At 36.1% G+C, this 13,441-nt stretch overlaps 2 protein-coding genes across 4 annotated transcripts in view; one reads left to right on the top strand and one right to left on the bottom strand.

Annotated features, from left to right (window-relative positions):
• Positions 1 to 13,441, bottom strand: part of TAFA2 (TAFA chemokine like family member 2) — a 615,297-nt gene that overhangs the window by 590,655 nt on the left and 11,201 nt on the right. The window lies entirely within an intron of this gene.
• USP15 (ubiquitin specific peptidase 15) overlaps positions 2,732 to 13,441 on the top strand; it is a 207,338-nt gene continuing 196,628 nt past the window's right edge. Inside the window, exon 1 of the mRNA XM_074226234.1 lies at positions 2,732 to 2,930. The gene's annotated coding sequence lies outside the window, so the exon portion shown is untranslated. The remainder of the gene's footprint in view (positions 2,931 to 13,441) is intronic.

The raw sequence follows: 13,441 nt of genomic DNA, 5'->3' as shown, positions 1-13,441 counted from the left end.
TCTGTTTGTATCTGCAAAAGGTCTTTCAGGGGCCTGTAACCACCACTAGTGCTTTCCCTTCTGAGATTACCTCACACTTACACTATATTGATCCTGTACATAGTTGCTATTTGTATGTTGTCTCTTATAATAGGATGTAAGTTCCTTTAGGGCAGAGATTGTGTGTTTGCCTTTCTTTGTAAACATATCATTTAGCACAATGTCCAGTATATGATAACCTCTTAATAACTCCTTGCTGATGGATTGACTGATTGTGTCATAGAACAGCTCTGCTCCCAGGCTATAAATATTAGGATTTGCTGAACATAAAACTAAACTGAGTTAATAAGCATCTCTTTGAAATTTGAAAATTCTTATTAATGCTACTGACTTCCTTGTTCTGAAATTTGCTTAACACAAGTCACAAGAATTTAGTAATGTCAGAATAGATTTTAAGTTGCTTTAAACTTTTTTTTCTCTTGTGTATTATGTTAGAGGGAGAGTGGTAGAGTGGATACAATGATGACCCGGAATCAAAGTGACCAGGGTTGAAATCCTGTTCCTGACTGCTTGGGTCTTCAGCATGGGAAAGAGTGCTGAATTTGGAATCAGAGATCCTAACTCTGATCTTACTACCTGTGTGACCCTTAATCACTTAACTTAACCCTTGTAGGTCCTAGCTTTATTATCTGAAAAGTACTGGGACTTTAAATAGCCTTAAGGTTCCCTTCCAATTCTAAATCTATGATCTCATCTACTAAATTATAAATTGGTTGCCCTCTGTATTAATAAAGAATTCCTTATGCTGACAAAATCATAGATGCCTGTCATATAAGCAAATATGTGCAAATTAGCTGCTAAATAATATCTTCCCAGATTATTCTGGGAAAATATTACTTAATGAAAACAATTATCTGAAACCCAAAGTTCTCTGCTAGGGTTACCCATCTTCAGAGTTTGAATAGTGACTCTCAGACTTAATAACATCACCAAGAAAGAAAGACAAAACAAACAAAAGAGTTTATGATGCTGCCTGTGCTTTGACTGTGGCTGTAGCAAATTTGACTTTAAGAACCACTTAATTACATATTTATAAATGCATATTGTGTATCCTGTAGGTTGGAATGAAGCCCCACAGCCATTTCAGTTTATCAACTATAAGAGGCAATTTTTAAAAAACATTACACAGTTGATTAAACCTAGCAATACTCTATACTCATGATTATTTGTAAAGGGTACCATTTATGGACTAATTTTCTGGTTTATTGTGTGCTTAAGTGCTTAGGACTTGATCTAGTAGAAGCTAACTGCACAGAAAGCTGAGAGAATTCTGGCTCCAAGCAATCTTTTTGATTCAGGATGACAATAATTTAACATTTATCATATACCAGTGCCATTCTTTTCACAACACAAAACATAGAAGAAACCACTCTCTTTGCATTTAGTTACTATGAAAGAAAATGCATTCACAAATCATGTGTCCAATAAGATGAAATTCTTTTTGTCTAGTTTCCTTTTCCCAAGTTGTTCAAAGAACTTTGGAGCTATCATTTGGTTCAACCTAGCAACTGATCAGTTCTTCAAACTATTCTGAACTTGTGAGCCCTAAAAAATTAACCTATAATTGGGCCATTCTTTCCTAGAGCATGGCTGTAGCCACTGAAATGTAAATGGGCACTAAGAAAGTCTCCTCATAGAAACAGGGATTTGAATTATAGATCTTATGTGACAATCTCCAGAAAACCTGGATGGAGCCTACATAAAAAGGTATCAGAAAAAAATGTGAATTTAACAAATATACTATAGCCTCAATAATTTAAGGGCAAGTATACATCTTTTTCTGAAGGGAGCAGTTTGGCTGAATCATATAGATAAATTATCTCAATTCATTTCATATTTAAAAAACTAGTCTTCAGATTTCAGGTTGCAGAAAATCATAGTGGTTTATTTGTCTTATCCTTCTGAAGAGAATCAAATTTTCTTCATGGCAGGAATTCAGCCAATTTAAGATAGGGACTTGACGTGCAATATTATCCAAAGAGGGAACTTCCAAATGAGGAAATTCTTTAGCAAATCAGATTGACATCTTCTCTGAAACTACAATATCAAAAGAGTTGTCTGATGCACTGATATGTTAAATAATTTTCTCAGGATCACACAGCCAGTATATATAGGAAGTGGGACTTGAAATCAAGTTTGTGTGATTCCAAGACCAGATCTCTATCCTTTCCATCACATGGTCCCTCCTGTTATTTGAACTAAAAAAATAATAATTATTAATCACCTACTATCTGTGATGGATTGTAGAAACTGGGGGGGAGGTAGGGAATGCAAAAAGTCTCTTATCAAGGAATTTACATTCTACTGGAGGATATAACAGATATACAGAAAACCAATACAAAATAATTTTAGGAGGAAGAAAAACCTGGCAACTGTGTCAAGCAAGAAGAACTTAAAGGAAAATGTGGCACTTGAATTAAGCTTCAAAGAAACCTAAAGATACTACATGATAAGAGAATGAAAAGAAAATGTATTCCAAGCATGGCAACAGCTGTGTGAAAGCTGGTATGTTGAGTTTGGAAAACAGCAAATAGACCAATTTGGCTTGCCATAGCCTGGGAAACAAACATTGTAGAGAACCCCAACTCTCCACCACCACTACCACCAACTGCTGACCAACTGCCAATGACCATAGAACTAAATCAGCCCAAACTGAAGCATTAAGGAAGGAACCCAGAGGAAAACAGAACATAACCTGGGCAGGTCAAACCATATTCCCTTGAACTATAGTGGAGACAGCTCAGAACTAAAGTGAAAATCTTCATGAATTGCAGTGTACCCTAGACAAGTTCCCAGTCAGGTCCTCACAGTCATCAATGAGGACAGTAAGCCCAAGAGAAACCACCTGCTACCACCAACATCAATAGAAACCAACTGCTTCCATTGAGTAGGTAAGTCCCAGGAATACCAGGCCTCCCAGTCTACCAATGTTACCAGCCTCATCCCAGCAGCCATCATTGAGGGGAACGTCCTCTAAAGGTGCTGTAGTCCCTGCATCCTCAGCATCCACAGCTACTGAAGATCCAAAAAGGAAAGTTCTTACCACCAAATTTGTAGCTTACTGTCAAATGGTCCAATATTAGAAATATAGATTTTTTTTTAAATCAATGAAACTGATATTAAAAAAGACCATTGGGTCTTTCTATTTGATTTGCCTATGAAACCTCTTTTATCTGTTAATTTCCTTTATTAAAATGTGAGTTTACTGAGAGTAAGGACTTACATATTTCTATTGCATTCTCACTTAGAACAATGCTTTACATACACTAAACACTAAATGCTATTTTTGTCATTCATTCATTTTTCTGTATATATTTGCTTTTATATAATTAGTCATTAATTTCATTGTGGAATTGGATGACCCTTTAAATATTTGACTTTCTCACACCAATAGTTACTCCAATATCTCTAATGTTTGCTAAAGTGTGCTCTTTATGAGAGATAATTTTAGCACTTTTCTTTAGGGTAATACCAATTCTTTAAAACTGCAGAATTAAAAATAACAAAAAAAAGCAATAAAAGTTTGAAGCTATTATTAAGCACATACTCTGTGCAAGGTCCTCCTTTTGCATATCTAAACTTGTACTATAGTACCTTTCATTTACAATCAATCATTTCATGTTCTTAAGAGAAAAAAAAGGTTAAACAACCAGAAACAGGGCCCATTGTGAAAATTAAAACCGTATGACCTTCAGAGAAAAAAAAAATCTCTGATCATCCTGTGAAGCAACTGAAAGATGTATCATAATATAACTTACAGATGTCATGTTGTGATCTAGCAAATTGGGGCTTGGACCACATGGCTGTTGAGCCCCCTTTCATTTAAAAATTATATTCCTGGTTCTGATTATTGATTTCAGACTGAAGGAAAGTCAGAAGTTTTCAATCTTAATAATTGGGATCCAGTAATACTGACAAGAATTGAATATATGCAGAATTAAAACCTCACTCATGTTGTAGGAGTTGTGTGCTATGTACAATTCCCAGTTTTTTAAAAATATTTCTCAGTGGGGTGGCTAGGTGGCACAGTGGATAGAGCACTGGCCCTGGAGTCAGGAGTACCTGAGTTCAAATCCAGCCTCAGACATTTAATAATTCCCTAGCTGAGTGGCCTTGGGCAAGCCACTTAACCCCATTTGCCTTGCAAAAACCTAAAAAAAAAAAATATTACTCAGAGAGAAAAATTCAGAGACCCTCTAAATGTTAAATTTTAAAATAATACATTTGTGCAAAATACTGTTGTGTTGAAACCAAATTGTTTAAGTGGGAAATAGAGTTTTCCTAAAAGAGAAAAAAATGTTTGACAGAAAATCCAGTACTCACTCTTCTGATTTAAAAAAAAAAAGCCCCAAAACTAAAGATGGAGAAACCAGTTCAATCCAATTTCATCTCATCATAGTTGGATGTTTTATGTCAGAATACTAGCAATGTATGAATGCCCATCACTATCAGAAAGTGAAACCACATCAAAAGTATTGTTCAAGGGCAGCCAGGTGGTGCAGTGGATAGAGCACTGGCCCTGGAGTCAGGAGGACCTGAGTTCAAGTCCAGCCTCAGACACCTAATAATTGCCTGGCTGTGTGACCTTGGGTGAGTCACTTAACCCTATTGCCTTAAATTAAAAAAAAATATTGTTCATCTCAAATATTTTGAACACCATTGTAATATGTCACCTCTATTAAGGGTGAATTGGGAAGAGGAAAGATTGAGAGGTAGTACTGCGATCTGTATTTTAAAACCCCATGCCCAGTCAGGAACTGAAATAATCTTTTGAGATTTAATTGATTCATCAGACTAAGATTTCTGCAGTTGTCAACTGAGATTCCTGGATGTCTGAGTACACAGCAATTTCCTCTCTCAGGACTCTGACCAAAGACTAGCACAATTAGTTAAGCCAAGACTGAATATCCCTTCCTTGTTCCATATGTCCTTTTCTTGAGACAGCTAACTAAACCTCCCTTTGCTAATTATGTAGTTATAGTAGGTATGTGGTCCTAGATCTACTTTAAGCATCACTTTTTTTTCTAATCTAAACTTGGGTTATAAAACCAGTCTGTCAAACACCTTGTTTTAAAGAAACAAGTGAGAGTAATATAAGACTGAACTTGAGAAGTGGCTGTGTGAAAGGAAAGATGCCAAAAATATCATGGAGGCAAAAATGGATAAGATTTGGCAACTGATTAGACGGGGGAAAAGAGGTTAAGAGAGCATTAGTTACCATCTCAATTAAAAATTACTAAAAAATTATCCTCCTGAGAGCAGCTAGGTGGTGTAGTGGATAGAGCACCGGCCTTGGAGTTAGGAGTACCTGGGTTCAAATCTGGTCTCAGACACTTAATAATTACCTAGCTGTGTGGCCTTGGGCAAGCCACTTAACCCCATTTGACTTGCAAAAAAAAAAATGGGAAGAGGCTGGACAATCTCTTAGATAAAATGTGCTTGGGTTGGAATATTGTTGTGGTGCAGAAAATGATGAGATGGTTGATTTTTAAACAGCACAGAAAGACTTGAATTTATGAAGTATGCTATCTTCAGAGAAACAAATGATAGGGAACAGCTAGGTGGTGCGGTGGATAGAGCACCTGTCCTGGAGTCAGGAGGACCTGAGTTCAAATGTGATCTCAGACACTTATTACCTAGCTGTGTGATCTTGGACAAGTCACTTAACCTCATTGCCTTGCAAAAACTAAAAAAAAAAAAAAAGAAAAAGAAACAAATGACAAGTGGAGATAAATTACATATATGTGTATGATCAAAAATTTATATAACATTTCTTTGAGTATGTGTGTGTGCCATATGTGCGTATGTATGCATATATATGCATATCCATTTTTAATTGTAGCCTTCTTTGGAGGGGGAGATACAGGGGAAAATAAAGTAAAAAGTATGCAACAGATAACAAAAGAAAACCTACATGGAAACAAAGAAAAATTGGACAGCTTAGAATAAAATAAATAGAATTTACTATACAGGTTTTCTTGAAATGGAAATCTATTGTTTTATATTGAATCCTTTCTTAAGTTCTGCTGTGCATAATATTTTTCTTTTTTTCTTTTGTATTTAATTTTAAAATAAAATTAAAAGAGAGCATTAGTAATATTAGAGAGAAAAGTTTCTATCATTTCTGTTTTAATATTTTTTCTCAGATTGGAAGAACAGGAAGGATTTCTAATAATAACCATAGTGCCCTACATCTGCTGCCCCTATTTAATGTTTGGAGCATTAAACTGATATCCTCTGAATCTCTGTTCTCTTTCTAGTAATACTGAACATATGAAAAAAAAGATGATAGTGATTATTGAAGATGAAAACAAAAGCCTAAAAAAAATTCTCTTTCCTGACCCCTTAAAGAACCATTAAGAACATCTTCATTTTGGGTTGAATAGAGAATAACCGAGGGTTCAGTTGTACCATTGCCCCTTTCTTTTCATCCAGTGCTTACCTTAATCAGAAAAGATAATGATTTTTAAATTTATGGTACTCAGTTCCTTAAGCCACTGACAAAAAAGTGGCTTGAGGAATCATCAAGTAAAAAGTAACTAGACAGTTGGAAGGAAAAGCAAGGAGAAGGAAGAGATAACCAGGATAACAAATTGCCACCAGTCAATTAAGTCTGCAATTAAAAGTCAATCTGAGAATGTGATCCAGATTTTGATTCGTTTTTTTTTTTTTTTAGGTTTTTGCAAGGCAAATGGGGTTAAGTGGCTTGCCCAAGGCCACACAGCTAGGTAATTATTAAGTGTCTGAGACCAGATTTGAACCCAGGTACTACTGACTCCAGGGCCGGTGCTTTATCCACTACGCCACCTAGCCGCCCCCAGATTTTGATTTGTTAAGAGTTGAATTTGTTTTATAACTTATATCTTCTGTGCATACTTTTCATCAATGGAGAATGTTACTACAGAGGTAGTTATAGAACTATTAGCTATCACAAGCTACCTCTGAGTCAATTAAAGGCAGCTTTAAGGACTTTGCAATTTGACTTTCATAGAGTTTTTCTTTCCCTCTACAGTTATCTTTTCAGTTATACCATGTAGTATTTCAACAAGTTCTTTGAACTTCCTCCTATGCAAATTATTTACCTTTCAACATTTATTAAAAATTGTTTTAATTCTATTTTTCTATTCTAAACAGCCGTCTTTTTTTTTTAACCATCTCTGACTGTTCTTTCAAAGGCCCATGTGTCTACGGTGTCAGGAATGAAGTAAAGGGAAAATCCTTTACAGGAGTTTTATCATAGAATCTTGGAACTAGAGAAAACCAAGAGATTAGCAGGTATTGTAGTATCACACCTCAAAAAGATAGATAATAACAGAGTTCAGACTGGGAGGTCATCTAATCCAAATCTCTCATCAACAGACAAGGAAATCAAGGTCCAAAGAGAAAAATTACTTGACCAAGGTCATCTAGATTTTAGAGGCAAAACAGAGATTCAGTTCTTCTAGGGAGGAAGTCAGGATTCCTTCCACTTTCTCCTTGAAGATATTTAAAAGAAACAATTGAAAGCCTTGGGACAAAGTTAGGATGGGGGGGGACTAATATGAAAGTGTACAGGTTCACTCTTGGTTTTAAAGACTTTAAATGATGAATAAATGTTAAATAAGATAATCAACAGGCATTTATTAAGTAAGTAACAAATAATGTTCTCAGCTTCAGTAATATAAATACAAAAGTAAAAATATTTCTAATCTTAAGAATTTTATATGAGACATGTAAACATATAAATATAATTATTAAATGGTTATGGAAACTAGAACTTACCCTTGAAGGAAAGAAGTCAATGAATGTGAATTGCTCCTGGAAAGAATAAAAGCTACTTGCATAGGGAATATTTCAATATGAATACTTAATAAATACTTGTTGATCTATTGATTTAATACTAGGGACTAGCACATAAAAAGACACAAAGAAACAGAAAGTGAATATCTGAGAGGATTCTGGAAGGCAGTGGAATAAGACAGGAAACACCAGTCTCTCCAAATTTCTCTAGAAGCAGACAAAACATCACTTCAAAATGAACTTTGATTGGCAGAGATAATTAAAAGTCCAGGTAAAGCAATTGTTCCACTGAAACAACTTGAAAGGACTCTAGAAATAACTCCATCTTCTTCCTTGGAAGTTTGACCTGATTGAAGTGCAAACATCTCCAGACTGAACTCCACTGAATCAACAAACAATAAGCCCTGGAGGCAGATTCACCGGTATTTTCCTCCCCACCAAATCAGGAACTTTCACTTTAGGAATAGTATGGGGATTAGACAGTTGAGTAGGAGAAAATCAAAGAACTGTCCACTGTCTCAGATGCCAGGTCCAGTCCTGCTAACCAGACAGTGGTACTGGGCTGCAGCTATGGGCAAGGAGGAACTAGTTTATGCCATCTGAGAGCAGTAGTGTTGGAATTTGGTTTAAGATTAGAGCAGAGGTGAATTCACAGACTCAATGACCCAATGTTTTGAAAGTTAAATAAGTTTATCTACACTTCTCTAAGCAGGCTGTTCCCAGAATTATCAAGGAGAGTGGGAGATAAGTAAAGATTTTTACAGGGAAAGCCAAGCAAGGGGAATTAAGGGGGTGAGGCAGGGAGGAAACTGTGAGGGTTTGAGGAAGGCTTAGGGAGGAACTACCCTCTGCACAAGTACAGTTTAAGGAATCACATCAGAAACATCAAGGATAGTCTGCTCGTTATTTTTTTTGTTAGCTCATTGTTGTTATCATTTTGTTAGATCTCTTCCAAGGGTCAAATGGATCTGATCCTTGTCTGGGGCATGATAGCTTTGACATAATGTACAAGAAAAGGGTACATGATATGGGGAAGTTTCTGATCGGATACAGAGTATGAGAAATAAGCTGTATCAGATCAAGGAGAGGAACAAAACAAGAAGAGATGTGACAAAAATATAACATTACACAAGATGCACTTGGCAGGGAGAAAGTCATCATGGAAAAGTTCAAGTTTAATGATTTGCTTTCTGCTCAGTATTTTCTCTTTTCTGGCAAAAATAGTTCAGACCCAAATTCATTTGGGGTGGGACCAGAGTCTCATCTTCTATAACTGCATCCTGCTGGAAGGGGGGACATAGAGTTGTCCCTGCCTAGCAGGTTCCATTTAAGGAGGAGTTGAGATACATCACAAAATTGGCTGAGGCAGCATTTAGGGAGTGTTGACTTCCAGAACTATGGAAAGAATCATATCTAAGTCCAGCTATTAGTTAGGAATGGATGGATGGATGGATGAATGGATGGCTACAAGACAAATCTCATAAGAAGGTTAAACAATCAGGGACCCAAAACGATCAAGATAAAAATGATTAGGTGTTGGGTAAGTATAGGGAACAGTAAGGAGAAAAGGAGCCCCACCTGGGAAAAGATCCTGGGGAGATATGTTTCTCATGGACCTTGACATCCAGGCAATCTTTTCCATGATGCACTCAGTTCAGAATTCAACCTATTAGGGATTGTTAATATACATATAGTATTAGAAAAAGGGAAGAACAGCAATACAGAGGAATATAAATGGAATAGCACTCCATGATCCTGGCAAAAATTGAAGTCAGTTGGTGATTGAATCACAATATCCAGCATATAGCTTGTGGTAATTCCCCAAACCAATAGTACCAGTCTTTTCAGCATGCATGATACCAGGCAGTGAATCCAAGTCTTTTATTGACTACTTGCTGTGATTGTAAAAATGTGCTATAAGAGAAAAGACTAGGATATGATTACAACAACATCAAAATAGTCCTGGATGACAATACATATATAGCAGGATCAAACATCCTTGGCTCTGTTTGACTTCAGGTAAGAGTCCCATTTGACAATTACCATGCAGCAACAATTTCACCTCATAACCACAGGAATAAGCAGGTGGGAAACATTCTTTTTCAAAAGAGAAATTCTGGTTCCTACTCAAGAAGATAGTGGAACCACCTAGAAAATGTAATTTAAGCAACTTGAGATGTCGGTCTTAGAAGACCTACTCAGGAAAAAATATCAGTGAATAAATCAGTGATTTATTTATGTAAAAGTTTTTGTTGAAATTGTGAAAGAGAACAAATTTCCCAAGAAAGATAGTGCAAAGAAGAAGAAAAAAGAGGGCCAAAGAGACTCCTCTGGGGATCATCTATATTAAGTAGCCATGGAAGAGGAGGAGGAGTCAGTGAAGGAGACAGAAGACTAAAGAACAACGATAGGTGTGATCATAATCTTTATTGCCCATGCAAGTTTTAAAAGACACTTAGACCATCCTTGAAACTTAGCACAGGAGATTAAAGCCTCATTGATTTGTTTCCATCATTATTGGAAGCAGCTGTTGTTAAAGTGCTTCGAGTATGGAGTCTGGGGTCAGGAAGACTTGAATTCAAATCCAGCCTCAGACATTTACTATCAGAATGACATTGAGCAAGTCACTTAATCTTTGCCTGAGTTTCCCCTATTGTAAAATGGGAATAATAATGGCACCTATCTCAAAGGGTTGCGAGGATCAAATGAGATATTATTTCCAAAAAGCACTCATCACAGTGCCTGGGCCTAAGTAGGCACCATAAAAATGTTTATACCCCCTCCCATTTTTTAGTCACCTGAGGACAAAGCGGTCACTAGGAGTCAGTCATTCTGTTGCTTGGTGGATCACAAGAGGTAGCTCAAGCATAGGAACTTTCCTCAGATGAATCAGTTCTGGGTGTCTTTGTTGTATTATCCAAATGGAATAGACTCCTATTTTGTTTAAGTAAATCTACTTTTGTTGAATGACATACTAATGAGAGTCATTTTTTCTCCCCAATATTAGGCCTATTCTACTTGAGAACTATACTGAGTCAGACCCAAACCAGAACAATTGATATTGTCAGCAAGAGAATCTCAATATTCTTTAAGGAAAAACCAGTTTAACTTATATGGGGAAAGAGTTAAGATACTGCTTCTATGATGCATGATGTCCCTGAAAACCAGAGAGGAGAGAATATCCAGGGGAACTAAGTAATCAATGATGCAAAAAAAAAATTCAGATAAGTCAAGAAATACAAGATTTAGGAAAAAACCCTGGATTTAGAAATGATCTGGCCACTGGTAACATTCAAAAGAATAGGTTCAATAAAGGAGTGGGGGCAAAATCCAGGCTTAAAGCAAAGGAGGATGGAAAGGAAGAACGAACAATTGAAGAAATCATGAATAGGAAATTCTGCAGGAATAAAATTTTCTCATGGTTCCTTGCTTGTTTGTTGATAGTTGATATTGCAAATGTATGAATCAGACTTAGGGTTAAGATGGCAACATGAAAGATCTTGGAGTAGTACAATTCTCACAAAGAAACTCTAACAAATAACCTGAAAAGAGTACAAATAAGAATTTCCTTACCAAGACCAGAATTAAACAAGAAGAGGGTCAGAGAGAGCAGAAACAGAGGAGTTTCTCCTGAGAAGTTTACGAAATTTAGCAACTGGTTTCAAGTCAACGAGGGCAGAAAGAGAACTAGAGCAGCACAAACATCCACAAATGGAGTTTTAGTTAATCAGTTCTGAATGGTGAAATTGCAAGCTATCACCAGCCCCAATAATCAGTTATCTGGAGTCATATCCCAACTCTAGACTGTCAAAAGAGCAGCAGATGATAGAATCAATCCTTAAAGGTCATTGCATAGAAAAACAGTACCCAGTCAGTCATTCCTGGAGGTATTACCCACAGAAAGAGACAAAGCCAACATCATGTCAGCACAGGGATATTATCTATGCAAGAGACCAGAGATTAGTAATCAGATATTTCAGAGCCTTAATAAGAAATAGAACCAACTCTCTATTTACAATTATGCAACCAGAAGGAAAAATAGACCCGGCAAGTTTGAAGTGTACAGTAGACAATTAGGAGATTGATGGAAGCCAAGATTTGAGAAAGGTTTTAGTACAAGCCAAGTTATCCAGAATGATGTTATCAAAACTATAGAGAGGACAAGATGAAATAAGGACTCCTTAATCCATCCAAGAGCACTGAGTACAAAGTCTCAATTCAAGAATTGAAATTGAAAATATACCAAACAGAAAAAGATACCAAATACAAGGAATAAATACTATAGAGTAAGAGAAGTCTAAGTGATAAACCCAGAAAATAGCAATAACTTTCAACAAGAAACAAAGATTAGAGGATGGGAGTAGGGGAACCAGGGAAGGAATTGGCTTGACTGAAAAAAATTACTAGATTGCTCAGAAGAAATGAGATAAGAGATAAATATGCAATTAGAAATTAAATGAGATTCTAGAGAAAGAAATTAGGTAGAGAATAAATTACTAATTTATTTTTTTGGTTTTTGCAAGGGTTGACTTGCCCAAGGTCACACAGCTAGGTAATTATTAAGTGTCTGAGGTCTGACTCAAGTCTTCCTGACTCCACCTAGCTGTCCCAGAATTGATTATTTACTATAGGATGTGGAAAAATTTACCAAATAGTAAGATCTCTAAAAAACAGAACAGATCAAATAGACACAATGACTCCAGGAGACAAAAGAACTATGAGAACAAGGTCAAAGGATTGAAAACAAGAAGAAAATGTAAAACATCTAAATTTAAAAAAAACTGCCCTATAAAACAGAGGAGAAAAAAATAATTTAATAATCAGACTGAAGATGGCATATCAGAGACAATAATCCAGTTTGAATTCTCTCAACATTCTACTTTAAAATAATACCATTTTAAAATGATGATTCAAATCAAATTTTGGGACAGCAGAGCCAATAAAAGGTAATAAAACAGCAAAAATTTAGTAGGTCAGAAAATTTAGTAGGTCAGCAAAAAAAGTTTGTGACACTATGATGGAAATATGTCAGAGAACCTCCTCTTCCAGTTGATAGCTTCTATCTACCCAAAATCTTGTTGAGGAGTTAGCCAAACTTCCTCCATTATAAATTTAAGTTCCTGAAGGCAGGAACTTTCTGCTTGTTTTTGTATTCCCAGCACTTATGATCTATACAGTAAGAAAAGTGCTAGTTGTGTACTCTTGAGAGTCTAGATTCAAATCCTCCTAATGTTTACCACCTCTCTGACCTTCTTAACCTCCTTCAATTCAGTTTCCTCATCTGTAAATGATAGGATTGACCAAGATTGCCCCAAGATCCCTTTTAGCTTTAGAGCTACAATCCTGTGGGGAGAAACAAGAGTGAAATAAGCAGTATATTGTGTATAATACACACAATGGTGATAAAGAAAAGCTGTAACAATGTAAATAACAAGAAACTAAAACTGAGTGACAAACCAATGATGGTCTGTGAGAACTAGAGCAGACTACTTCCCTACATGCCAACTCTAATAATTCATTATCTTGTTTTTCCCTGTTTTTCTTTTTATTGCAAGACAGAGTTTCATTCTGTAGAGAGGGAATTGCTACCAGAAATGACTATGATGCAAAAGCAAGAGGAAAA

Source organism: Macrotis lagotis, chromosome 2, assembly GCF_037893015.1.
Source record: "Macrotis lagotis isolate mMagLag1 chromosome 2, bilby.v1.9.chrom.fasta, whole genome shotgun sequence".
Classification (NCBI taxonomy): Eukaryota; Metazoa; Chordata; class Mammalia; order Peramelemorphia; family Peramelidae; genus Macrotis; species Macrotis lagotis.
This window is presented reverse-complemented; position numbering and strand designations above follow the sequence as displayed.